The following is a 27,440-nucleotide window of genomic DNA, read 5'->3' on the forward strand; positions in this document are numbered from 1 at the left end:
TTATATAGATCTGAGTTTCTGCCCTCTGCTATTTTGTTTCTCTCTAAAGGACTTCTTTCATAATAAATCTATTGGCAACAAATTTCCTCAATTTTTGATTGTTTGATAATGTCTTTATTTACCTTTCACTTTTGAAAGATAATTTCTCACAGTACAGAATTCTAGGTTGGTGGGGTTTTTTCTCACAACACTTTAAATATTTCACTCTACTCTTTTCTGGAGTGCATGATTTCTGAGAAGTCAGATGTAATTCTTATCTTCATTCGTCTATAGGTAAGGTATTTTTGCCCTCTGGCTTCTTTCAGAATTTTTTCTTTATCTTTATTTTTTTGTAACTTAAAAATGATATGTCTGGTTGTAATGTTTGGGGCATTTATCCTCTGGTGCTTTATTAGCTTTCTGGATCTGTGATTTAGTATTCGACATTAATTTAGGGAAATTCTCAGTCATTGTTTCAAATATTTTTTCTATTTCTTTCTCTTTCTTCCTCTTCTAGTACTCCGATTACACTTATGTTATACCATTTGTAGTTCCCCTACAGTCCTTGGATAGTCCATTCTGTTTTTGTTTGTTTTTATTTTGTTTTGTTCAGTTTTTGTTTTCTTTGTTTTTTGGTTTTTGAGGGTTCTATTGATATATTCTCTAGTTCAGGGATGTTTCCTCAGCCATGTCCAATCTACTAATAAGCACATCAAAGGCATCCTTCATTTTGGTTACAGTGTTTTTTAATCTCTAGCACTGCATTTTGGCTTTTTCTTAGGATTTCTGACACTCTGCTTACATTGTCCATCTTTTTTTGCAAGCTATCTGCTTTATCCATTGGATCCCTTAGCATACTAATCAGCAGTTTTAAATTCCTGGTCTGATGATGCTAACATACCTGCCATGTCATATTCTGATGCTTGCTCTGTCTCTTCAAATTGTGTTTTTGCCTTCTTGTATGACTAGTAATTTTACCTTGATAACCAGACATGATATACTGGGTAAAAAGAACTGCTGTAAGTAGGCCTTTAGTAATGTGATGATGGTATAGGAGGAGGGGAAACAGTCTATAGTCCTATGATCAGGTATCCATCTTTTAGTGAACTTATCTCTGCATTGTGAACTTCACAAGTGTTTCTCAGTTTTTCTCCCCACTAAAGTGGGAGAGGATGGCTAGAGCAGGCTAGAATTGGGTATTTCCCTTCCTCAGGTAAGTTAGGCAATGATAATACCCCAGAAAGTTAGGATCTGGTTAAGTAGTATCCCCTAATGATAGGCCTTGTTAAGAGGAACAGAGTGCTCTGGTATATTTCAAAATGGTTCCTTTTCTTGTCCCCCCGCCAAAACTCAAAAGGATTTTTCTCTGACATTTACTGCAGGAATGTGGTCAAGCTCCTGGAAGCAAATCTCACAATACTGTGGCATCCCTCCCATGACTGGGACTCCTTGGAGTTTTTAACTCTCAAAGTTGTCTGCCATGACCCTCCAGCAGTTCATCAATTACAATTCAGTTTAGTCTACTCAGGCATGGTTTCTGGTGGTTTCCCCTAGTGAATCCCTGCTCTGGTAAGCTGGTCAGCTGTGATGACCTATATTTGTCTGTCTTTCTCTCCATATTGGGGGCAGTAGTTTGCCCTGTTTCCTCCTATCTTATGGAACCAAAAAAGTTTGTTGGCTTTTCAGTCTCTTCAGTTTTTTACTTATTGTTAGGACAGCATGGCAACCCTCAAGCTTCTTACATGCAAAACCAGAAACCAGAAGTCCAATAGTATTCTTTAATGCAGTTTTGGCTTATGGTCTTCTCATTTATATAATATCCAAATCTCATAAAATACATTCTGTCTTTAATTTAGGAATGAGATTGGATAATATGTTCAATTAAAGGTGGGAATTGGGGTGAGTGTTATTTTCTTTTCACACTTTATATTTACCAAAATTAAAGTAAGGGAAGGAGGAAGAAGAAAATAAGGAATAATCTACCAATTATAGATGAAGTTATCCTTGGATCCATACACAGATCTATAAAATATTATACATTTCTTCTTGTGTAATGTCTTTCTGGCTAGAAGCTGAAGATAACAGTTGATATATTCACCAAAGATCATTTCTTAACATAAATATGAGGTGTTCTACAATAGCTATACTCCTTCCAATGATGTGAACACAGTATAAACACAAATATCACATATCCTCTTGGACTCTAATTCCTCTTGATATTTTACTCATTGGTCTAATCCCTTCATTCATACTCTTCAGAAAATGCAACTAGAGCCTGTCAGGGTCACTTCAGGACTAAAAAGAGATGTCCATTACACGTTTTTAAAAAATAAACCTTTAGGTGGTTTCAGACTCAATTCAGTACTTTTGTACTCTTTCAAGGGAACAAAGGTAGACTTGATGCCATAAAAATATTTTCCCTATTTGGAAAAGGAAGCAGTTTCCATATCAGTGCTCATATTAGGGGAGTGGTTGTTTCTTACTTACATTATTTGCATTGAGGTCATCACTGTCTTTAAAAGAGCAGATTAAAATTCCATGTATCTATCATGAAACAGGTTGCTGGAAAAGAGTTTATCCTAATACAACAGTATCTGTCATGTTGGATATGTTATTATTCAAAATGAGCAAGCCCCCAATTTATTGTACTAAGATAACTGCATTGTATTTTAAGGCTGTTATTTGTCAGCAGTGATATTCTGATATTCCCTTCACTTTTCTTGTAAGGCAGAAAAAATGGAAAAATAGTACAGTAAAATTCAACATATGAAAATCATTTGCAATTTGGAATTATGATGATCTCATTTACCTTTAATTAAAAGAGATTGAGGGACTTACCTGGTGGTCTAGTGGTTGGAATTCTGTGCTTCCACTTCAGGGGATAGGAGTTGAGGAACTGGGATCCCACATGCTGTGTGGCGTGGTGAAATAAATTAAAAAAAAAAAAAAAGGGCCTCCCTGGTGGCGCAAGTGGTTGAGAGTCCGCCTGCCGATGCAGGGGATGCGGGTTCGTGCCCTGGTCTGGGAGGATCCCATATGCCGCGGAGCGGCTGGGCCCGTGAGCCATGGCCGCTGAGCCTGCGCGTCCGGAGCCTGCGCGTCCGGAGCCTGTGCTCCGCAGCGGGGGAGGCCACAACAGTGAGAGGCCCGCATACCGCAAAAAAAAAAAAAAAAGAGGTTAGTACCAAGAGTGTATGTTTTCACTCATATCTATTAATTAATATTATATACCAAGGATTCTGTTTCAGTGCACAATTTGATCCACTTTAGCCTAATCCTTAATGGATATTCCATAAGGAATTATGTGCAGAAGATACATACTTGATAACAATCGAGTTTTACAATAAACTTCAGTTTTACTCAGGGCAGCAAATCTGTAATTAATTCCTCCTAACTCTTTGTAAACAAATCTCATTTTCTACCCGTTTAGGCAGCCTAAACATTACTGTATTCAGATTTATAGAGTGAAACATAAGAAATGATCTTGAATGATGCTGAGGATATGGCTGTTGGTTTTCTGTGAGTTGTGAAAATTGCAGACGCTAGGGTTCATTTTTCTAAAATGTATTCTTCTGTTTGGGAATAAATACAATTTCATTTTATACAGTTTTGCATTTCTGAAACCAATGATGCATAACTATCAATTAATAGCTGCAATAATAGCTTACATTGTTCACATATTATACTATTTCCAAACGTAATGCCTATAAGCATTAGTACCCTCATTTTGCAGGTGAATAAACTGAGACTTGAACATTTTATTTCAGAAGTTACATATCACAGCTGCGTTTATCCCTTTATAAGATGTTTATATAGAAGAATTGTATTTTATTCACCAAAGCCCATAGTACAGCTTCTTAATATATATTTGCTTAAATCAAATTGAATTGTCTTTTCTCAGTGTCCCATGGTATCAAAGGTTAAATAATATAAGTAGTATATATGTGTGTATATATAATATAGAGTATATATTATACATTTAATATATTAAATACAACAGTATACAGTATATAAGAATATAATATTAGAGCACTCATAATATTATAATACTACTTATTCATATATAAGTAGTATATATACTTATATTTTTCCCATCACCATTTACAGAGAATAAAATCAAAAATAACATTTTTCTACATAATTCTCCTGTATGCATTTATTTTTCTGCTTTGAAATAGTAATGTAAGAATGCAACCATAATGCTTTGGGCTTTGGAAATAGAAGCTAATTTTATAATTTTATAAATTATAATGACAGAATTGTAATTTTAGAAATATAAGCTAATTTTATATCAGCATTCACTAGCTCCTTAGCACATATACTAGTTAAATTCAAGAGCTCCAAGAACTATGGATTGTTATATTTCTCTTTCAGTGCCCAGCTGCATTTGTCTAAGCTGTTTCTTCCAAGCGTAGTCTCCCTAATAAGCAAATGCAAAGCCTGTATAGACTAGCTGGCCCTACATTGGGTTGATCAAGGTAGAACTTACCACTGAGAATCACTATTTAAAGAATGGGTTTACCCAAACTTCCAGACCTTTTCCCCTGAACCAAAGATTGTTGTCCTTTACATCCAAAACTTGAAAAGAAATGAAGTCAACACCATTTCCCATTTTCTATTGCATCCCAAGTCTTTGGTGTCAGTCTTCTAAACACATTAGCATACATTTAAAGACATTTCACTTTAATGATTTACTTTAGTTTGTTTTAGTCTAGTGATCATTGTTCTTAAAATTTCTATGATGAATCAATGGAACAATAAGTTTATTTCAAGTTGATTTGCTACTTATTTCTATTATACATTTGGCAAATCATTGTGTTCTTGTTTTATTAATGGAAATGATGATCCCCTAAGCTAATTTAATGTTTAAAGACTGGTAATTGAATAAGATCTAGATTATCACATATTTGCATTTTTCAATACAAAGTTAAGAAAGAGGGAATATAGGCCAAAAAATGTGTTAAACTTTTAAAAAAGATTTTTTAAGATAATAGTAAATTTTATTTGCATTTTTCATTTAACTTATGGGTAGAGAAAGAATGCTATGAGTTCTAAGAATCATAAGAGCATCTAAACCTAGTTTTAAAATGATGTAAACCAAGAGATTATATTTAAAGGAAGATGTCATTTAAATTCTGATAAAAAAACAACTAGTCACTGTGGGTCATTGACATTGGTTTCTTTTCAGCACAATTATACTCTCTTAGCAAGATGTTTCAGGGACATACGCATTTTGTACAAGTTTATTTACTCACAATGAGAGAACATTTCAAGCTGATAGCTTTAATTATTTTAGCTGATTCCTACAATTGCATTCATGGAAGGGCCAAAAGAGGTGACTGTCTGTGGGTAATCACTACCAGTCATAACTTATGTGTAGCTCTAAGGCATGCCCAGCTTGGAAAACTGGTTTGATCTCCTTTAGAAAATTCTAGTAAAAGAAACCACGTAAGAAATATAGGATGGGAACATTTCCAGAATAGTTAAAAAACTAAAATTCAGAACTGTAGCTTGAGATGCAAGGAGGAATTTTCATGGAATTTATAATATTCTTGAATTATAATATTCAAACACAGCTTTGCACATAATAGGAATCCAGTAGTCATTTGCTGCCTGGATAGTGACTTGAAATTTTCTCTACTACCTTACTTCATTTTCCTTTGTTTTTTAAGCTCCTGTCTAGCTATATACTATCTGCCCTTCCTAATAGACTAGTTTATAGCATCCCTTCCTGAAGCCTAGTCTGTTAAAAATTCAAATTTAAAACCACCGTCTAACTTTTACTGAACACTCACTGTGTATCAGGCACTGCCCTAAAATATATTAACTAATTTAATTCTTACTAGTATATATTGATACCATTTCCACTTTAATGTTAAGGAAATAAGACCTTTACAGGTTAAATAACTTCCCTAAAGTCTTACAGATGAAAAGCACAGCTCCTGGAATGAAAACCCAGGCACTCTAGTTTCAGAGCACACATGTAACCAGTGCATTTGAGTTTAGATTTTATTGTGCCATAAATATCTTTGAAATGGTATTTGTGCTATCTCTGTATTATACATGCCATAGAAAATCAGCATGTACTGGTACCAAGATATATGGAGAAGAGCAACATAGTGACTTGACTACATTTGTTTCTTCTCATTACTATGAAACCTTTACTCAGTAAACAGGGCATTATTTGAAGAGGATGAGAGTGATTACTATTGCTATTCCTGGGTAAACACGTGCCTGGAAAAATCATTACCTAATCAGCAGTTCTCTCTGCCTGACACATACGTGACTACTCCTCTATGGCATTTACAATTCCTAGTACTCTAAAATTTCTCCTCTTAGGCAAACACTTGGACAGACCACTCTGATTGCTGCACTATAAGTTGAACTATTCTCAGTGAGGTTGCCCAGGAGTCTAGAGGTGGTATACATGTTTTGAAATTAGAGTTCTGTTGCTTCTTGAATTATCTCTTTTGCCATATTACTTATGAACCTTCAAGTAAGAGGAAGATTGTGTCACAGTGGTCTGGTATTGCTTTTCCGAAAGGGAAAAAAAGCTCATTATTTAGATCTTTCCTCCCTCCACATTCCAGGATACCTTTCTCGTGCTTCCTCAGTTATCAAGATCAAACTCTCCTTCAAGATCCATCTTATTTTTGGTTCATCAAGTATTTCTTAAGCATGAACTCTGTACTAATAAAAAATGAATAAGAACATGGTACCCTTTTATGGGACTTAAGAGTTATTGTTCTTCTTTAGCAAAAAAATTAACCAACTAGTACAGGCAAAACTGATGTAATTCATAACAAAATGTGTGGCCTATTTGAACCCAAATAATATTTGCATACATAGTTATATGGTTTCTTTAATTTATTTTTTAACGTTTTTATTGGAGTATAATTGCTTTACAATGGTGTGTTAGTTCCTGCTTTATAACAAAGTGAATCAGTTATGTATATACATATATCCCTATATCTCTTCCCTCTTGCGTCTCCCTCCCTCCCACCCTTCTAGCTGGTCACAAAGCACTGAGCTGATCTCACTGTGCTATGCAACTGCTTCCCACTAGCTATCTATTCCATATTTGGTAGTGTATATATGTCCATATATACACTACCATCTCTCACTTTGTCCCAGCTTACCCTTCCCCCTCCCCGTGTCCTCAACTCCATTCTCTAGTAGGTCTGCATTGTTTATTTCCATCTTCCCCCTAGGTTCTTCATGACCTTTTTTTTTTTTTTTTTTTTAGATTCCAGATATATGTGTTACCATATGGTATTTGTTTTTCTCTTTCTGACTTACTTCACTCTGTATGACAGGCTCTAGGTCCATCCACCTCACTACAAATAACAAAATTTCGTTTCTTTTTATAGCTGAGTAATATTCCATTGTATATATGTGCACGTCTTCTTTATCCATTCATCTGTCAATGGACACAGGTTGTTTCCATATCCTGGTTATTGTAAATAGAGCTGCAGTGAACATTATGGTAAATGACTCTTTTTGAATTATGGTTTTCTCAGGGTATATGTCCAGTAGTGGGATTGCTGGGTTCTATGGTAATTCCATTTTTAGTTTTTTAAGGAACCTCCATACTGTTCACCATAGTGGCTGTATCAATTTACATTCTGTATGAGGGCTCCGTTTTCTCCACACCCTCTCCAGCATTTATTGTTTGTAGATTTTTTGATGATGTCCATTCTAACCAGTGTGAGATGATATCACATTGTAGTTTTCATTTGCATTTCTCTAATGATTAATGATGCTGAGCATTCTTTCATGTGTTTGTTGGCAATCTGCATATCTTCTTTGGAGAAATGTCTATTTAGGTCTTTGGCCCATTTTTTGACTGGGTTTTTTTGTTTTTTTGATATTGAGCTGCATGAGCTGCTTGTAAATTTTGGAGATAAATCCTTTGTCAGTTGCTTCATTTGCAAATATTTTCTCCCATTCTGAGGGTTGTCTTTTCGTCTTGTTTATGGTTTCTTTTGCTGTGCAAAAGCTTTTAAGTTTCATTAGGTCCCATTTGTTTACTTTTGTTTTTAGTTACATTTCTCTAGGAGGTGGGTCAAAAAGGATCTTGCTGTGATTTATGCCATAGAGTGTTCTGCCTGTGTTTTCCTCTAAGATTTGATAATGTCTGGCCTTACATTTAGGTCTTTAACCCATTTTCAGTTTATTTTTGCATATGGTGTTAGGGACTGTTCTAATTTCATTCTGTTACATGTAGCTGTCCAGTTTTCCCAGCACCACTTATTGAAGAGGCTGTCTTTTCTCCATTGTATATTCTTGCCTCCTTTATCAAAGATAAGGTGACCATATGTGCGTGGGTTGATCTCTGGGCTTTCTCTCCTGTTCCATTGATCTATATTTCTGTTTTTGTGCCAGTACAATACTGTCTTGATTACTGTAGCTTTGTACTATGGTATGAAGTCCAGGAGCCTGATTCCTCCAGCTCCGTTTTTCGTTCTCAAGATTGCTTTGGCTATTCGGGGTCTTTTGTGTTTTCATACAAATTGTGAAATTTTTTGTTCTAGTTCTGTGAAAAATGCAGGTGGTAGTTTGATAGGGATGGCATTGAATCTGCAGATTGCTTTGGGTAGTAGAGTCATTTTCACAATGTTGATTCTTCCAATCCAAGAACATGGTATATCTCTGCATCTATTTGTATCATCTTTAATTACTTTCATCAGTGTCTTATAATTTTCTGCATACAGGTCTTTTGTCTCCTTAGGTAGGTTTATCCTAGGTATTTTATTCTTTTTGTTGCAATGGTAAATAGGAGTGTTTTCTTAATTTCACTTTCAGATTTTTCATCATTAGTGTATAGGAATGCAAGAGATTTCCATGCATTAATTTTGTATCCTGCTACTTTACCAAATTCATTGATTAGCTCTAGTAGTTTTCTGGTAGCATCTAGGATTCTCTTTGTATAGTATCATGTCATCTGCAAACAGTGACAGCTTTGCTTCTTCTTCTCCAATTTGTATTCCTTTTATTTCTTTTTCTTCTCTGACTTCTGTGGCTAAAACTTCCAAAACTGTGTTGAATAATAGTGGTGAGAGTGGGCAACCTTGTCTTGTTCCTGATCTTAGTGGAAATGCTTTCAGTTTTTCACCATTGAGGGCGATGATAGCTGTGGGTTTGTCATATATGGCCTCTATTATGTTGAGGTAAATTCCCTCTTTGCCTACTTTCTGGAGGGTTTTTATCATAAATGGGTGTTGAATTTTGTCGAAAGCTTTCTCAGCATCTATTGAGAAGATCATATGGTTTTTCTCCTTCATTTGTTAATATGGTGTATCACATTGATTGATTTGCATATATTAAAGAATCTTTGCATTCCTGGGATAAACCCCACTTGATCATGGTGTATGATCCTTTTAATGTGCTGGTGGATTCTGTTTACTAGTATTTTGTTGAGGATTTTTACATCTATGTTCATCAGTGGTATTGGCCTGTAGTTTTCTTTCTTTGTGACATCTTTGTCTGGTTTTGGTATCAGGGTGATGGTGGCCTCATAGAATGAGTTAGGGAGTGTTCCTCCTTCTGCTATATTTTGGAAGAGTTTGAGGAGGATAGGTGTTAGCTCTTCTCTAAATGTTTGATAGAATTCGCCTGTGAAGCCATCTGGTCCTGGGCTTTTGTTTGTTGGAAGATTTTTTATCACAGTTTCAATTTCAGTGCTTGTGATTGGTCTGTTCATATTTTCTATTTCCTCCTGGTTCAGTCTCAGAAGTTTGTGCATTTCTAAGAGTTTGTCCATTTCTTCCAGGTTGTCCATTTTATTGGCATAGAGTTGCTTGTAGAAATCTCTCATGATCCTTTGTATTTCTCCAGTGTCAATTGTTACTTCCCCTTTACATTCTTAATTCTATTGATTTGAGCTTCTCCCTTTTTTCTTCATGAGTCTGGCTAATGGTTTATCAAATTTGTTTATCTTCTAAAGAACCAGGTTTTAGTTTTATTGTTCTTTGCTATCATTTCCTTCATTTCTTTTTCATTTATTTCTGATCTCATCTTTATGATTTATTTCCTTCTGCTAAATTTGGGTGGTTTTTTGTTCTCTTTCTCTAATTGCTTTAGGTGTAAGTTTAGGTTGTTTATTTGAGATGTTTCTTGTTTCTTAAGGTAGGATTGTATTGCTATAAATTTCCCTCTTGGAACTGCTTTTGCTGCATTCCATAGTTTTTGGGTTGTTTTGTTTTCATTGTCATTTATTTCTAGGTATTTTTTTGATTTCCACTGTTATTTTTCAGTGATTTCTTGGTTATTAAGTAGTGTATTGTTTAGCTGCCATGTGTTTGTATTTTTTACAGATTTTTTCCTGTAATTGATAACTAGTCTCATAGCGTTGTAGTCAGAAAAGATACTTGATACGATTTCAATTTTCTTAAATTTAGCAAGACTTGACTTGTGACCCAAGATATGATCTGTCCTGGAGAATGTTCCATGAACACTTGAGAAGAAAGTGTATTCTTTTGTGTTTTGATGAAATTCCTATAACTATCAATTTTTTGTTTTTGGATGACATGTCCTATAAATATCAATTAAGTCCATCTTGTTTAATGTATCATTTAAAGCTTTTGCATCCTTATTTATTTTCATTTTGGATGATCTGTCCACTGGTGAAAGTGGGGTGTTAAATTCCCCTACTATGATTGTGTTACTGTTGATTTCCCCTTTTATGGCTGTTAGCATTTGCCTTATGTATTGATGTGCTCCTCTGTTGGGTGCATAAATATTTACAATTGTTATATCTTCTTAGTTTGATCCCTTCATCATTATTTAGTGTCCTTCTTTGTCTCTTATAGTAATCTTTTTTTTAATCTGTTTTGTCTGATATGAGAATTGCTACTCCAGCTATCTTCTGATTTCCATTTGCATGGAATATCTTTTTCCATTCCCTCACTTTCAGTCTGTATATGTCCCTAGGTCTGAAGTGGGTCTCGTGTAGACAGCATATATATGGGTCTTGTTTTTGTATCCATTCAGCCAGTCTATGTCTTTTGGTTGGAGCATTTACTCCATTTACATTTAAGGTAATTATCAGTATGTATGTTCCTATTACCATTTTTTAATTGTTTTGGGGTGTTATTTTAGGTCTTTTCCTTCTCTTGTGTTTCTTGCCTAGAGAAGTTCTTTAGTATTTGTTGTAAAGCTGGTTTGGTGGTGCTGAATTGTCTTAGCTTTTGCTTTTCTGTAAAGGTTTTAATTTCTCAGTCAAATCCGAATGAGATCCTTGCTGGATAGAGTAATCTTGGTTGTAGCTTTTTCCCTTTTATCACTTTAAATATGTCCTGCCACTCCCTTCTGGCTCGCAGAGTTTCTGCTGAAAGATCAGCTGGTAACCTTATGGGGAATCCCTTGTATGTTATTTGTTGTTTTTCCCTTTCTGCTTTTAATATTTTTCTTTGTATTTAATTTTTGATAGTTTGATTAATATGTGTCTTAGCATGTTTCTCCTTGGATTTATCCTGTTTGGAACTTTCTGTGCTTCCTGGACTTGATTGACTATTTCCTTACCCATATTAGGAAAGTTTTCAACTATAATCTCTTCAAATATTTTCTCAGTCCCTTTCTTTGTCTCTTCTTCTTCTGGGATGCCTATAATTCGAATCTTGGTGTATATAATATTGTCCCAGGAGTCTCTGAGACTGTCCTCAATTCTTTTCATTCTTTTTTCTTTATTCTGCTCTGCAGTAGTTATTTCCACTATTTTATCTTCCAGGTTACTTATCTGATCTTCTGCCTCAGTTATTCTGCTATTTATCCCTTCTAGAGAATTTTTAATTTCATTTATTGTGTTGTTCATGATTGTTTGTTTGCTCTTTAGTTCTTCTAGGTCCTTGTTAAACATTTCTTGTATTTTCTCCATTCTATTTCCAAGTTTGTGGATCATCTTTGCTATCATCATTTTGAATTATTTTTCAGGTAGACTGCCTATTTCATCTTCATTTGTTATGTCTGGTGGGTTTTTACCTTGCTCCTTCATCTGCTGTGTGTTTCTTTGTCTTCTCATTTACTTAACTTACTGTGTTTGGGGTCTCCTTTTCGCAGGCTGCTTGTTCATGGTTCTCGTTGTTTTTGGTGTCTTTCCCCAGTGGCTAAGGTTGGTTCAGTGTGTTGTGTAGGCTTCCTGGTATTGGTGCCTATGTTGTGGTGGATGAGGCAGGATCTTGTCTTTCTGGTGGGCAGGTCCACGTCTGGTGGTGTGTTTTGGGGTGTTTGTGACCTTATTATGATTTTAGGCACCCTCTCTGCTAATGGGTGGGGTTGTGTTCCTGTCTTGCTCGTTGTTTTGCATAGGGTGTCCAGCACTGTAGCTTGCTGGTCATTGAGTGGAGCTGGGTCTTGGTGTTGAGATGGGATCTCTGGGAGATTTTCGTTGTTTGATATTACGTGGAACTGCGAGGTCTCCGGTGGCCCAATGTCCTGAAGTTGGCTCTCCCACCTCAGAAGCACAGCCCTGACGCTTGACTGGAGCACCAAGAGCGTGTCATCCACACAGCTCAGAATAAAAGGGAGAAGAAAAGAATAAAGAAAGAAAAAGATAAAATAAAATAATATAAAGTAAAGTAAAATTTAAAAGTTATTAAAATAAAAAACAAAAAATCAATATTAGGAAAAGTTTTTTAAGTGATTACTATATGGTTTCTTTTAAATAAACATCTTTCCTATAGTTGATTATTATTGGGTGGCTTAGACTTTTTAAGGCAACTGTAAGCTTCTAAAAAGTGTGGACATGTTGCATTACACTGTTTTTGTATTCCTTTTGGCATGTCCTTAATAGGTGACTGAATCAATGATTATAGACCTTCCTCTCTAAGTAATTATAATCTTTAGTAATCTGTTACCTCAAACTATACTTCAGGTTCCTTCAAGTAAAAGAGTAGAGTCATGTGAATAAGGGTGATACAAATTATAGTACTGTATTACTTTGCTGTTAGAAAAGGACTTTCACATACATGTTTTCATTTGTGATTAACAAGAGCTATATGAGGCAAATTGGGTAAAATGACCACCATTTGCTTTATAGGTATTTCTGAAGGTAAAAAGAGATTTAAAAAAATGGCTTTGAAATGAAATCTCTAACATTATGGGAAATATCATTATATTATTACCAACGTGGATAAAACATTTGTTTGCAGTTGGTGCCCTGAAGTCTCATTACAACAATCTCCCTGGATATCATTTGTGGGAATAGTTGAGGGTCGTATGACAGAGAAGGTGCTATGAAGTATAAAATACTGCTGTGTTTCATGGAAAGACATAGGAAAGAGACTGTCATCATAAGAAATGGTATTTCTAGAGATTTCTTCTTTGATATAAATCCAAGTGAATCCTAATATCTTCGTCTGTTTTGTCTCTGAAAAATGGAAAATTGTCCATAATCACAATATTATGTTAGAACATTCCCTTTTCTCCTTTTTTTCTTGGGGGACAGGGGGAAGAGGGAAGAGAAGGTGTTAAATTTAGTGCTCTATCTCTATGTATATATATGTTAGACACATTCAGAAGAAAATGGTTCTGTTACAAATAGATAAACCTTTTTTTGAAAGAGTCGTAAACCCTTACACAGTGGGAAAAAAAATTTTAATGCTGCGGCAGTTTAAACAGGCATATATAAATAAAAACCATTATACTCTTGTCATTTTAAGCTTGCAAGAGTATTCTGGTTTACAAAAGCACCCAACCCCAACATGGAAACAGGAAGATAAACATGGCCTTAAAATGAATCAAAACAGAGGTATGTAAAGCCAAACTTTAAGAAACAGAAAAACGTTTTCTATTTCTAAGTCAAAATGCAACCAATTAAGTTAGAATGTGTCAACTAGAGGGAAGATTGATCAGTAATAGAAGCAAGGAGAGAGAGAGGAAAGTGTTGGTGTGATGTCTCCTGGGAAACCATTTAGTCTGATCACCACCTTTAATGCAAAAAGAAACTGAAACCCAGAAAGAAAAAGTGATTCTTGTCCAAGGCTGATCACTGATTCACATTTGAACCAGAACTAGAAATCAGGATTCTTCACATACACCCTAGGTTTCTAAATTATAGACCCAACACATTTCCCCTCTCTGAAAGCAACAGTTTCTAGGCAATAGCAGAAATACAGCAGGCTGGGCTTCCCTGCTGATGCAGTGGTTAAGAATCTGCCTGCCAATGCAGAGAACACAGGTTCTAGCCCTGGTCCAGGAAGATCCCACGTGCTGCGGAGCAACTAAGCCTGTGCACCACAACTACTGAGCCTGCACTCTAGAGCTGGTGAGCCACAACTACTGAGCCCTCGTGCCACAACTACTGAAGCCCATGTGCCTAGAGCCCGTGCTCCACAAGAAAAGCCACTGCAATGAGAAGCCCACGCACCACAACAAAGGGTAGCCCCCGCTTGCCGCAACTAGAGAAAGCCCATGCACAGCAACGAAGACCCAACATAGCCAAAAATAAATAAAATAAATAATAAAAAAAGAAAGAAATACAGGATGTTATTTGGTTGTTTTTGTTGTTGTTGTTATTTTTTCATGCTGGTATCAATGATTAGGAAGATTGTCATGCCAGCCTAGTGTTTTGATTTTGTATCTTCCCTTAGAAGAAACATTATCTTTGTATGTTTAAGTAACTTGCACACAAAAATTTGCATCAAAAATTTAAATACAGGCCTTTTCAATAACTTTCACAGCGCTGCTTTAAAAAAAAACAAAACAAAAAAAACAGAACCACAAAAACTTATAAAAGAGGCCATATGACTTAGTGAAAAGCTGTCTTTTGAAAAAGTTGCCACACATTTTATTCCATGCTTTTCAGGAATTATCTCCTTTCACTTCATAATTGCTGCTAGCAGTGGCCAAGCTAACTATTAAATAGTGTTTTTGACCTTATGAACTGTTTCATAGTTCTGTAAAGTACATAGACATTTTTTCCCCAGGAATAGAAATGCTTCTGATACTATGTTGAAAGGCATTATTAGTGAAATTAGAATATGATAACAAACTGCAGATGGTAAAAGATTACTTCCTGGCAGAGAATAAATCCAAGTGCATTTTATGCTAAGTGACATGTGATTATCCATAAATTGTAATAGTGGTGATAGATTCACAAATGGATAACTGTGATCTAGCTGCTGTTGCCAAATATATGTCTGAATCAGATCAAGATAAAATCACATATTAAAGACTGAGAAGAAAATTAAAATAGTTTTGAAATTAATTGGAATATATTACATTAGAAAATTATGAATTTTCATATTTGCTACAATAAAGCATACAAGTAGTCATTTTAGTTCACTTAAAAACCATAGGTTCTGTTTAGTTTAAAATCATCTGAAACATACACATTATTAAAATATTATTTTAATCATATTAAATTTTTAACTGAATGTTTGTAGACTAAAGAGGTAACAGACTGTATTTGATGTATTACTGCTACAAAAGCATCCATGGAGAATATTGTTTTTAAAGACATATTTAATGTTCTAATCTATTACATATGTTTATAGACTAAAGAGGTAACAGACTGTATTTGATGTATTACTGCTACAAAAGCATCCATGGAGAATATTGTTTTTAAAGACATATTAAATGTTCTAATCTCTTACATATTATATTGTATTCATGCTTTTAAGAAATATTTACTGAGGTAAATATTTACTGAGGTCCCCTATATGCCAAGAATATCTGAGTAAAAAAAAAAAAAGCACAACATCTCTGCTTTCATGGAACTTATTTATGCTAGTCCTATTACAAAGGAATATTGATGTTTCTAAATAGTGCATGTAGGGAATGCTAAACAACACCTTTGTTATGAAGGACAACTTCTTCTCACTTCTCCCCTGCTACTTTTGTCAACTCCATTTAGGATTCTTCTTTATCAGCAAGAGTAGACTGCTTCCATGAAACAGGCAGACTTTGAGTAACATTAATGTGCTATGAAGACTAAAAGTAGTAGTGTAATTTGTAATGTAAGTAAGCTACTTTATTTTGTATCCACTTTGGAGATCAGACTGCAACTACACCATTCATTCAGTTGTTCATTCATTCATTCATGCAATTCATTCAATGCCTATGGAGACTAATCTTTGTTCTAGGTTTTGTGCAAAGGACACAAAGCTCCTGTTCTGATGTAGCTTATATTTTCTTGGGAAGAAAGACTGAAAATATAGAAACAAATAGGTATGTAGTAAGATGATGATAAATGTTAAGGAAAAATTAGAGTCACAAGATAGAGAGTAACAGGGATGCTATTGAAAGAGAGGCTGCAATAGCATAGGCTTAGCATGAGGGAATAAGATGAAAGAATATATGAGTAAAAAGCACCCAGGTAAAAGAAACAGAGAAAAGAGGCTGCAATGAAGAGAAAAAAGCCCTGTGTGGCTAAAGTAGAATGAGCAAGGCTGAATGTAATAGGGTTAGGTTCAGAGTTGTGACCAGGCGTGAGCTTATACAGGGCCTAGGGGGCTTATAAGAAAGCTCCCTTAAGATGAGTGATTTTTTTTTATTCATACAATTAGTGTGCCTGAATGTCATTGCTGTCAAGGAATAAAATATTAGTAAAAGAAATAAAATTATTCCTACTGATAGTCAAAGCAGTGCACTCTTTCAAATCCGTAAACTCTGTCTAAATGTAATTAACAAACTATGATTGAATTTACAAGATTCTAAGAACTGGGTTTCAAACAACCATTGGAGAAGACAGTGTATAATCCAGAAGACTGGCATGCAAGTAGGTAATTACCCCAGATGTTGGAACTGTCAGACAGAAACAACAAAAATAACTGTACTTAGTATGCGAGCAGGAAAGGTGAATAACATAAATGAATAATAAGGGAAATTTAGCAGAAAAAGTTTAGACTAAAGCAGTACATTAAAAAAAAATGTAAAGGACTAAATAACCTATATTAGAACAAAAGAAAGGTCTAAAATTTGTGATCACAGATTCTACCCTAGAAAAAGAAGAGCAAACTAAACTCAAATTAAGCAGCAAAAAAGGAAATTATAAACATCAGAGTGGAAATCAATGATATAGAAAACAACAACAAAAAAGCAACAGATAAAAATCAACAAACACTCCCAACAAGCTAGTATTCAAAGACCAAATGTTTTTCTCCCAAGATCATGAACAAGGAAAAAGCGGCTGTTCTTACCATGTATATTCAACATTGTACTGGTACTAGCCAGTGCAATAGGCATAAAAAGGAAATAAAAAGGTACACAGATTAGAAAGGAAGAAGTACAAATGCCTTTATTTGAAGATTACATGACTATCTGAATCTACAAAAAAAAAGGAAACTAAAACTAATAAGTGAGTTTAATAAGATTCTGTAATGCAAAATCAGTATGCAGCAATCTGATGTATTTCTATACTCTAGCCATGAAAAATTAAATTAAAATTTAAAAGTTTATTTTTTTGTCTAGGTAATAAGTATTTTTATTGAAGTACAGTTTCATTTACAATAGAATATAAATATAAAAAATACTTAGCAACAAATATGTCGAAGGAAAGGAAGACCTGTTTACTGAATACTACAAAATATTGCTTATAAAAAATTTGACTGAATTAAATGAAGGTATTTACCACAGTAAATATACCATGGTAATAAATCAGAAGACTCAGTATTGTTAATATGTCAAAAAAAATTATTTGTATAGGCTCCTAGACTGCTGGAAAAATAATAGAAATCATAGTATAAATAGCATGGCAGTAGGAGAATGTGTGGAATGGTAGGCAGATGTGATGGCAAAGAACAGGAGATAGAGGTAAACATGAAACTGTAGACTGGGGCCAGATCGTGAAGGGCTTTGAACACCACGCCAAGAGCTTAAGCTTTTCTTGAAGAAGTTGGAAGTCACTGGCTGTTTTATCTGTGTTTAACTTTTAATTTTCAAGTAGTTTTAGATTTATAGAAAAATTGAAAAAATAGTGCAGAGTTCCTTTGTATTTCTCACCCCCTTCCCCTGATATTAATGTCTTACCTAGTCATAGTACAATTATCAAGGACAGGCAGTTAACACTAATACAATATTACTGAGTGAGCTACAGACCTTACTCAAAATTCATCAATTTCCTTAATAACTTTTTTCTGTTCTAGAATTTTATTCAGGATCCCATATTGCATTTAGTTGTCATTTCTCCTTAGTTCCTCCAGTCTGTAATAGCTCCTCAGTCTTTTATTGATGTCCTTTAAGACACAGAAATGACTTAGTGAGATCTAAAAAAATAGATAATACTTGTTTACAATGTGGATGATTGGAGAAAGGTTAAGCTGAAGGCTATGAAATCACACCAGCTTGGAGACAGTTTTAGTAATTGGGTTAGTGGTGATATAGATTGGACTGAACACATAGTTCATCATATTTTTTACCAAGATCTTCTTATTCTTATAATATTTAATTTGCTGGAGTATATTAATATTCTGTCACTTGTCTTGAAAGAATCAGTTCTAAATCCAGGATGTGCCATATTATAAAAGAATAATAATTTTAATAACTAGAATGTCTGTAAAACGATGGGAAAAGTTTCAAAGACAGACATATAGTGTAATATGGATTACTATTCTTGTCACAATTGTGTTTAATCCTCACTCTTTGTTAGCTGGGATTATGCAGACAAAGATCAAATTTTACCTGTATCAACTAAATATAACATTCTGCACTCATGTAGTTTCTTAAAGTCCTATAGCTATCTTTCCAGGAGTCCTAACTTCTGTCAGCTGGTGATCAGTCATAGGGTATAGGATGGTGAAGATGTTGTTTTAGATAAATTTATCATTTTATAAGTCCATAGGCTGTGGGAGGAAGGCCTTTCTACACGTGATATTAAGCAAAATATTCCCAAAAGTCAAAGATTGACCAATTTGGTTGTATAATAATCTTAAATCTTCTAAACTGTACATAGATTTAAAATACAGGAAGAGTAAAGAGAGCTATTTTAACATATAAATAACAGATAAAGGGCTGATACTGAAAATATGTGACACTTTCCTTCAAATTAATGACAAAAAGACAAACCCATTCAAAGGTCACATTTGTTGCCTATCCTTCCATCCTCATCTTACAGCACTCTCCATCGTGGTCTCTGTACTCTAGCTACCTGCTTCTTCCTTCTGCCTCTTAGGTAATACATGGTCTTTCTACCACAGCATCTTTCTGTGGCAGAAAGCATCTACCACATTATATTTCTTCTAGTTGGAAATATTCTCTTCACCCCTTTTCATCAAGGTAACTCCTTTTCACTACTTATTCTTCGTATTCCCAACTCATAGTCTAGGAAAAATGCTTTTGAGCTACTATAGACTAATGACTCCTTTTGACCTAACCGCTACTTACCACATCATTATACATTCATGTGAACATCTTATGTCTCTCCCATTATACACTTACCTATTTTTGACCCTTTCATCCTGAGTACCTGACACTTGCCTTGTATAGTGTATACATTTGACGTATGCAACATATAGATGTATATGTACATAAATATGTGTGTCCATTGCATAATTACCAAACTAACATTAAAAGGAGAGGGGGCTAATATGAATTTTTATAAAATAGGAGGCTGTGGAAATACATAATTGAAAGGTTGTAAAGTACATACTAATATCATAAAATCCAGGTTCCAGCCTTGTCTCCACTACTTACTGAAAACGTAAGAATAAGACAGAATTTAGTGTTCAATAAATGAGGATAGAAATTTATTCAATATAATCATGTCGATAAAATGGTAAAATGAATATAAAAACATTTTGAAAGTTCCAAACATATATACATAGATAAAGTAATATTTAGGCAATAGTTTTTATCATTTTTATCAAATCATTGTTGGTAAAACCACTCTAGGGCTTGACTGGAATTATACTTAATATTTCATTGTTGCTTCTCAGTAGCTTTTCTCATCCTTGGCCAAATATTTTGTATATAATCTACGTATTTGGAGCTGAAAGTATAGAGGTAATGCCTTAATCCCAAATCCAAAAGGAAAAAAAAAAGAGAATGGTATCAAAATCATTATACTTTCTCTTTTACATCTGGGAGGCTGACATTTTCTGAATCTTGTAGTAAGAGAGAGTTATGTGTCTTCCAGTTATTTATATGGGCCTTTATCTTTAAAAACAGCTATTTTCTACTTCTTATGGCCCAGGCATTGAAGTCTGTGCCAGGTCTGAATCCCAGCTCTGCCATTTACTAATGGTATGAATTTGGACCATGTATTTAACTTCATACATTCAAACTGAGCCAGTTTATTCAAAATGAGAAAAATAAAACTCTTCTATACAGGGTTGTTATGAACAGTAAATGGAAAAATAAAATGACTTATAGTAGGTCCTAGGTTAAATGTTTAGTCCATCTAAGGCTTAGATTATGAATTATAACTAAAGGTTCGTGATGGCAACAGATGACTGAAAAAATAGTTGACTGAAAATTGTTCAGCTGAGTTCATTTGATGACTGGTAATCAACCATTTTAGCCATTCATATTCTTTGTAAGAAAAAATTGTCTTAATGCTTTTTAATTATAATTAAATGAATTTTTCCATATTCTCACTTCCTAAGTAGATAATTATGATTAAATTGGACTTGTAACACTATATATATAAAGACCATCTTTATTTAAAAGAATTTGTTTCAAATAATTGTATTTTTGGCAAACTACATTAATCATGTCAAATTAAACCCACCTTTAATATGCCACCTCTCAGATGGTTGCTGAAAATCATAATTTACGAAGAATGCTAAATATCTGGACAGGCTGAAACTGGTTTGTGTTACTATACTCTTACAACTATAAAAGCAAAGGTCAGGTGTGTTTTGGTAGATGAAAAAGGAAATAAGCAATTATAAATACTATGCTTGTGATTCGTTAATGAATGAAATAGAAAAAATAGTTAAATTAAATTCAGCTCTTGTAGAAAGAGTACAAATCTATCTCTTTTGCCATGTAAACTTACCTTATTTTCTCATCTATAAGAGCTTACTGATGATAAAATTCAATATTGGGCCTCCCTGGTGGCGCAGTGGTTGAGAGTCCGCCTGCCGATGCAGGGGATACGGGTTCGTGCCCCGGTCTGGGAGGATCCCATATGCCGCGGAGCGGCTGGGCCCATGAGCCATGGCTGCTGAGCCTGCGCATCCGGAGCCTGTGCTCCACAACGGGAGAGGCCACAACAGTGAGAGGCCCATGTACCGCAAAAAAAAATAATAATAAATAAATAAATAAAATTCAATATTGATTAATGATTTTTCAAGAAAAATAATCCATCATATTAAATGCGTTGATCAATTCTGAAATATGTCCAGATTTCAGATATTATAAAACATATCAGAGAAACTGCATACATTTTATTTTTTAAATTAATTCTTATTGGGGTAGAGTTTGTTTACAATGTTGTGTTAAGTTCTACTGTACAGCAAAATGAATCAGCTATATATATACATATATCCCCTCTTTTTTGGATTTCGTTCCCATTTAGGTCACCACAGTGCATTAAGTAGAGCTCCCTGTGCTATACAGTATATTCTCATTAGTTGTCTATCTTATACATAGTATCAATAGTGTATATGTGTCAATCCCAATCTCCCAATTCCTCCCATTCCCCGCTTCCTCCTTGGTATCCATACATTTGTTCTCTACGTCTCTGTCTCTATTTTTGCTTTGCAAATAAGATCATCTATAACATTTTTCTAGATTCCACATATATGCATAAATATATGATATTTGTTTTTCTCTTTCTGACTTACTTGACTCTGTATGACAGTATCTAGGTCCACCCACACCTCTACAAATGGCCCAATTTCCTTCCTTTTTATGGCTGAGTAATATTCCATGGTATATATGTACCACATCTTTTTTATCCATTCCTCTGTTGATGGACATTTAGGTTGCTTCCATGTCCTGGCTATTGTAAATAGTGCTGCAGTGAACATTGGGGTGCAAGTATCTTTTTGAATTATAGTTTTCTTAGGGTATATGCCCAGAGGTGGGATTGCTGGCTCATATGGTAGTTCTATTTTTAGTTTTTTAAGGAACCTCCATACTGCTTTCCATAGTGGCTGTATTAATTTACATTCCCACCAACAGTTTAGTAGGGTTCCCTTTTCTCCACACCCTCTCCAGCACTTTCTGTTTGTAGATTTTTTGATGATGGCCATTCTGACCAGTGTGAGGTGATACCTCATTGTAATTTGCATTTGCATTTCTCTAATAATTAGTGATGTTGAGCATCTTTTTATGTGTTTGTAGCCATCTGTATGTCTTCTTTAGAGAAATGTCTATTTAGGTCTTCCACCCATTTTTTGATTGGGTTGTTTTTTTTTGATATTGAGCTGCATGAGCTCTTTGTATATTTTGGAGATTAATCCTTTGTCAATTGCTTCATTTGCAAATATTTTCTCCCATTTTGAGAGTTGTCTTTTCATCTTATTTATGGTTTCCTTAAAAGCAAAAGCTTTTAAGTCTAATTAGGCCCCATTTGTTTATTTTTGTTTTTATTTTCATTACTGTAGGAGGTGGCCCAGAAAAGATCTTGCTGTGGTTTATGTCAAAGAATGTTTTTCCTATGTTTTCCTCTAAGAGTTTTATAGTGTCAGGCCTTACATTTAGATCTTTAATCCATCTTGAGTTTATTTTCTTGTATGGTGTTAAGGAGTGTTCTAATTTTATTCTTTTACAGGTAGCTGTCCAGTTTTCCCAGCACAACTTAATGAGGAGGCTCTCTTTTCAACATTGTATATTTTTGCCTCCTTTGTCATAGATTAGGTGACCATAGGTGCATGCTTTTATCTCTGGGCTTTCTATGCTGTTCCATTGATCTATATTTCTGTTTTTGTGCCAGTACCATATTGTCCTGATTACTGTAGCTTTGTAGTATAGTGTTAAGTCAGGGAGCCTGATTCCTCCACCTCCATTTTTCTTTCTCAAGATTGCTTTGCTGTTTGGAGTCTTTTGTGTCTCCATACAAATTTTAAGATTTTTGGTTCCAGTTCTGTGAAGAATGCCATTGGTAATTTGATAGGGTTTGCATTGAATCTGTAGATTTCTTTGGGTAGTATAGTCGCTTTCACAATATTGATTCTTCCAATCTAAGAACATAATATATCTCTCCATGTGTTTGTGTCATTTTTGGTTTCTTTCATCAGTATCTTATAGTTTTCTTCATACAGGTGTTTTGCCTCCTTAGGTAGGTTTATTCCTAGGTATTTTATTCTTTTTGTTGAATTGTGTAAATATTATATGTTACGTCTGAGTCAGAGAAACATGAAAGAATGAAATCCTCTTAGTTTATTACTGTAAATAGAAAGAAGATAAGGGTCACTTTTTTTTTTTTTTTTTTTTTGCGGTATGCGGGCCTCTCACTGTTGTGGCCTCCCCCGTTGCGGAGCACAGGCTCCGGACGCGCAGGCTCCGGACGCGCAGGCTCAGCGGCCATGGCTCACGGGCCCAGCCGCTCCGCGGCATATGGGATCCTCCCAGACCGGGGCACGAACCCGTATCCCCTGCATCGGCAGGCGGACTCTCAACCACTTGCACCACCAGGGAGGCCCAAGGGTCACTTTTTGAGATACTTTTATTCTTATTAACTCTGTGTATCCTCTTTTCCTATACCTCATCCCCACTCACAAACTAAGAAAATTAGAAAAGTAGGGAAGTTCTGCTCTCCAGTTATGGTTATATTGTCAACAATATTATTGGGAAAAAGGAAAGGAAAGTCAACGAATATTAGATGTTCTGCAAGTCACCTCAAAGAGCATTGCAGTTACAATCCACCAGACTTATTTATGTGTTCCAGAAAGGGTTACACCTCAGAACTACTCAGATAACATATCATAATGCAAATACATGACTACCAGTAGAACCTCTAGGAATGAAGTTAGTCAACTGTGTTAAATCTCTACTTTGAATTCTGTTGCCAGGGAGATTTTGGAAACAATATGGTAAGTAAATAGGGAGCTCTTTGAGGATAGAACCTGCCATATATATTATCTAGTCTTCAAAGAAGTTCCTGGCCCATTGTTGAAAGTTGATAATTAAGTGTTGAAGAATAAGTCTATGAATTGAATGTGCAGAAGTCCTGATGTGACTTAAAATCACTAGAAGATGTTATATCAGGACAAATTGGTCAATATAAATAAGTCAGAAGAAACGTCACAGGGGATAAGTGTATTCAAGAAGGATGGTGCTATCCAAAATTACTTACTGAGTTCTCATTGGATATTGAATAACATATAATCAGTTTCAAAACCCTTGATAGATTTTATTTTAATCTTACTTTACTTAATAAAAAAATAAGACAAACTGGTTAGCTTCAGAAATGAAAAAATAGTGCACATGAATATCATTTAACTTAAACTTATATATTTAGACAGAGAACTTCATTTCCATAACTGCCTAATGACCAAAAAGGGTGAAAGTGTTGCTAATTGCAGTTGCTATTAGAAAGAAAGAAAGAAAAAGAAAAGAAAGAAGGAACACAAGAAAGAAAGAAGGAAGGGAAAGAAGGAAGGAGGGAAGGAAGGAAGGGAGGGAGGGAGGAAAGAAGGAAGGAGGGAAGGAAGGAAGGGAGGGAGGGAGGAAAGAAAAGAAGAGGAAAAAAGGTATGCTTTCAGCAATTAATGCAGGCTGCAAACATCTTTGATAGTGTTACAATTTCAGACAGCTGGAGTCACAAAACCAGCAAGCTGTTCAATATCCTCTATATGTTCGGAGGTGTGTGAGTACATGCATGCATAATTTAAGCAAATCACAGGGCTTGAAGTAATCAGTGGGAAAGCAGCATGCCATTGAGAAATCCTTGGCTTAGATTCTTATAATAAAACAGTGGTGGATACACACATAAACATGCTGATATTTCAAATTCAGTTTTCACCCTGTATGTAATGAATTAACGTGTGCATTGTATGTAACTAAAACTCTAAATATTGCAGTCCTCTAACAGTCAAGACATGGAATTCTTATAGTAGAAGATAGACTGCTTCACTAGACTTTGCTTCTGTTCTTGGTATAGCCCTTTATTTTCTCAAATCTGTCTTCTGCTCTCATGAGTCTCTTTTTTTATACTAACTTTTATATAGGGCCCTAGGAAGGGTCGATGCCCAGAGGAAATCAATTTCTCTGCTTCAACCAACATTTTATTTTGGTAAAATGGACACAATGGGCATCATATATAGCTCTGCCAGGTTGCCTTGCAGACCTATTCTTAATGTTTCCAACTGTCAACAAGTACCAGTCTATTTTAGATGTGTGAGCTCTTTTTTTTTTTCTCTCTATATTGGGACTACTGCTTTTTACAAACATGAGGATAGGCAATCTCCATTGAGGTTTCCCCGATGGACAGCTCTATCTTTTCTTTGCCATGTAAAAATTTAAGTTTGTAAATATCCCTTGCTTGCTATGGTGAAAAGGCTATTGAACAATGAGTTAGAGACCTGCTTTTTTTTTTTTTTTTTTTGAAGCGGGGGTTGTGTGTGTTCTTAACAACCGTAAACCATTGAAGGTTGGGGGCACTATAAGAGGGATGCATGTCTATGACTTGCAGGCTCCCAGTCTCTTCCTATGAGAAATCTAACTCGATTTTGCTACTCTTTTTGAGTCTCCGAATCCTTCTCCAAACAGTGTTCTAGGATGCGAACATACTGACAGTCAAGGTTGGCATTGCAGTTAAAACTGATTTTCCATTCTGGACTACATGATCTCTAAATTACTTTTCAGATCTAATATTATATGGTTTTCTGATTGCAAATTTGATGATTCTTACTTTGATTTTATAGGGAAAATTCAGTTATTCTTGCTAGTATGTGTAGCAGATGGATAATACCAAATAGCAAATAATCTTAAAATAACACATTTTGCTTATATAATTGTTTTTAGTATTTGCTTAATTTGTGTTCTCACTAACAGAGGTTAATAAAAGTAACATAGTTGATAGGAGGAAATCACAAATTATATACTAAAGCAAATTTGTTAAAGAATGATTAATATATGACTCTTCAGAGTTTATCTTTCTAAATCTGAAGATTAAAATAGATAATTTTCATGTATTGTTTTATGTGACAGAATATAATACTGAAACTGATTTTTTCATATCAAACCTCTCTATTTATAACTTTATAACTTTTGTGGTAAATTTATATAAAATGTTACATTCATTTGATCACTTTAAATTGTTGTGATCTAAAGATTGAGTTCAGCTGTGTATACCTTAAGGCACTTTTCTTATTTTGATATTAAATGCTAAATGAGCCAAGTTTTTAAGCAAAATCTTTTTGAAAAAGTGAATTTCTACTAGCTTATATAAACAAGCAATAGTCTTGTTTACCTCTGTAGTGAAACAAACTTTTGACGAGTGTTTTTGCATAAATTCATTGAAAGTATAGCTATAAATCTGTATTGCTTCGTATAAATGTTGAATTCATGAACATAAATAGGTTCTATGTGTGGTTTTTACTGAAACGTCACCTGCAATCTGTTATGGTCTAAGAAGCATTGATCCCTGATGCTATCTTTCACAATTATTTGAAATCATATTACCTCGCTCATGCTTGAAAATTATGTCCCTAGTAATTATTACTTTATTTTGTATGTGTTGGTTGGCTTAACATTAATCATAATAAATTTATTTTATATTTATATGTGTGTCACTAGTATAGTACTTCTAAACTTTCATTTTGTCAGCTTTCATTAACTGGCCAATTTATCACATGGAGGTACTTATCGTCTAACTTTTCTTTCAAATTTTTCAAGAATTATGTACAATCTATAATAAAGTTTGAATCCTGAGAATGTTATATCTAGAATGCATCAAATCTAGAATTAATACTGGAACAACAATTATGTTGTCTTAGCTTCTCAAAGGGAAGTAATTTTGCCTTGATTCTTTCTAAATTTACTTTTGATTTTATTTCTAAACTCTTGACTTCAAAGATTGACATTCTGAGATATCACTTCTGAACTTTTTTTCTATATATGTGGTGTCTTTACGTTTACTTATAATTTATCTTTTTTCTAGTTTTAAATAGGTTTTGAAGTAAGAGTATATGCATACACAGAATACTTAAAATGAAATTAAAACAGAGATCATAAACCGTATAGTAGAAATTAGAAATTGTTCAGTTGGAAACCAGAATGAGATAGCTTCTGAAATGTACACCATGAGTTTTCCCTTTTGATTTCACCATGAGTTTTCTTTTTTCTTTTTTTTTAAAGATTTTTTTTCTGATATGGACCATTTTAAAAGTCTTTACTGAATTTGTTACAATATTGCTTCTGTTTTATGTTTTGGTTTTTGGCTGCGAAGCATGTGGGATCTTAACTCCCTGACCAGGGACTGAACCCACACCCCCTACACTGGAAGGTGAAGTCTTAGCCACTGGACTGCCAGAGAAGGCCCATGAGGTTTCTGATAAACAAGGAAAAGAACAAAAACATTTTCATTTCTCCAGTTTCATAGGAGAGACAAGTGTCATCAAAGTTTTAGATAC

General features: G+C 34.6%; 1 protein-coding gene across 2 annotated transcripts in view; it reads left to right on the plus strand.

Annotated features, from left to right (window-relative positions):
• The window catches only part of GRID2 (glutamate ionotropic receptor delta type subunit 2), a 1,351,788-nt gene that overhangs the window by 692,744 nt on the left and 631,604 nt on the right, over positions 1-27,440 (plus strand). The gene's annotated exons all lie outside the window — the stretch shown is intronic.

The sequence above is a fragment of the Mesoplodon densirostris genome, chromosome 1 (assembly GCF_025265405.1).
Source record: "Mesoplodon densirostris isolate mMesDen1 chromosome 1, mMesDen1 primary haplotype, whole genome shotgun sequence".
NCBI lineage: Eukaryota > Metazoa > Chordata > Mammalia > Artiodactyla > Ziphiidae > Mesoplodon > Mesoplodon densirostris.